The 2,244-nt window shown below is 29.9% G+C and overlaps 1 protein-coding gene across 2 annotated transcripts in view; it reads left to right on the forward strand.

The window, feature by feature from the left end:
* LOC106461991 (GPI ethanolamine phosphate transferase 1-like) overlaps positions 1-2,244 on the forward strand; it is a 77,551-nt gene that overhangs the window by 22,489 nt on the left and 52,818 nt on the right. The gene's annotated exons all lie outside the window — the stretch shown is intronic.

The following is a 2,244-nucleotide window of genomic DNA, read 5'->3' on the forward strand; positions in this document are numbered from 1 at the left end:
TTATATTTTCAAAACCTACAACAAGAGCTACTAAAAAATGTAAACAATATAGGCTGGAAATTAGTGTCTACATTACTTTCTCAAGCTAAAAATCCACATTTTGACTCCATGTGTACAGTACTTATCAATTTTAGTGGAGTAAAAACAGAGATTTATAACTTAAATATAATGTAGACACTATTTCCAGCCTAGTTTGTTTACTTTAAAATTTTAAGTCTCTTATTTTAGGCTTGGAAATATAATCTTTGCATTTTGATTCAACTTGTTTCTGTACATTTTTTGATAATCCCTATTCCCCCTTTTAAATTAACAATTTTAGTTATTTTGTTTCTTAAGTTTTTTATGTCCATTTATGGAGAATAAATTTTAAGCTACATACAGACATACATACATATGCTTTCAGTTTTTCAACAGTTTATGTTTGCATTGGCTTTTTTCCACCCAACCATTATTTACTGAGCCAGTTTTTTTTTTTGTGTAAACATGCATTTAACAAAAGTCAAGTACTAAGGAAGCTACTCACAACAACATCGCATATATTATATATTTATAGCCATGTACATCAACTTTCAAGGAAAAATAATCAACTTTTTAAATAGGTCCTGGACATTCGCAGCATTTCATATAGTATATCTGTCTAGGTTTTGGCAAAATAGCCAGCCAATTATAGCTATAGGCTTGTGAAACAAAAGTATGAATAATGATAAAATAATACTAAAATACATACTAACAATTTCAGTGAGGTACAAAAATCAGTAGAACAAATATCATGACAAGAGTAGAGAAATCTACTATGGTAATCGTCTACTGTTAGAAAACTCACTGAAATTGTTGCAGAAAACCATGTAGAGACAAAGTACAACAGGGAACTCGAGTAACAATAAAGAACAGTGCACTTGAGAAATGATGAATCCTCAGTGTGGCAGTTTCCAATTAACGTGCTCTAAGTTGCACAAATTATTTTCCAAATAATTGCATTAGTATAACTCTGGATTTCTTCAATGGCGGAAAGTGAAGGACTTAAAGAAATTCCTGAGGGTGAAAAAATGAAGCTGCTAAAATTAATTTTAAAATTACTTTATGACATACTCAATACTGCATTCATTAATGTTGTCAAGTTTTCAGTAAAATATTTGTAGCAGTTTTCTATAATCAATAATAATAAGGCTAGAGATACTTTTATAAATATATACATTGTTTACTCTAATACAACTAAGTGTTTCAGACTAGTATAAAATGGAGCATTTCCAACTAGTATAATGGTGCTTAACCCTATCGGCATGGGTTTTCTTTACTGCACAAGGCATGCATGCGAGCAGCTCGCAGTAGCTCATAATGTAATTCGATAGTGTAACGTGAGCTGCATGTTCTCCAAGTGATTTACAACTTATAATAGCAGGAATAGTAGTTAGACACAGTTCAAAAGGGCAATAAAATTTTATTATAAATAGATGTATACTGTTACGAGCTAAAAGCTACTTAGAATAAACAAATGCAGTTTTGTGTTACAATTTGAAGTAATTCTAGAAATAAAAAAGGGTAATTTAGATTATTTTTTTGGTGGTTACGAGGTCAGTTAAATTGAGCAATCCTGTATAGGGTAGAGAAAATAACATAAAATATAAATTTTTACTTTAAAAAAAAAGTTTGGAAATGTGTTTAGGAGGTTTTAGGGATTACAAAGGAAATTTGAGATTTTTGAGATGAAGAAAAGTATTTTTAATCTTAACATGAAAATTACTTTGCACATGGACTATTCAAAACAAATACTCAATATATTCATGAACAAATCTTTATTTTAGTTTATTAAAAATACTTCACCAAAAAATATGACTTTTTTGTACGTGAAAGGCTTATAATGTTAACTGAAAGAACTATATTAAAGTTAGAAGTATTAAATTATATAGACTTTATATGAGTCACGTGGTTGGTCAAATTGTCCAAGCCCATATTGAGATAGTTAAATGGCTTCTACGTTTCTGTGATGATTGAATAGCTTATGTTGGTAGTGAAGAAGAACTTAGAAAATGTTAGAGGGTGGAAATCTCAACTTTCAAAAATAAACTTAAAAAATAGCACTATAATCTTTGCAGGAGTTTGTTTAGTAGCTGTGCACAGATTGTGATGCAGTATACATAGCAGTTTTTGCTGTAGGCTTTGATACTTGAATGGCTTCAAAGAGAAACTTGGCCAATAGCAATGAAAAAACTGATAAAATCTTTTCCTCTCTTTCAAGAATCAATA

Source organism: Limulus polyphemus, unplaced genomic scaffold (assembly GCF_000517525.1).
Source record: "Limulus polyphemus unplaced genomic scaffold, Limulus_polyphemus-2.1.2 Scaffold1072, whole genome shotgun sequence".
Taxonomy (NCBI): domain Eukaryota; kingdom Metazoa; phylum Arthropoda; class Merostomata; order Xiphosura; family Limulidae; genus Limulus; species Limulus polyphemus.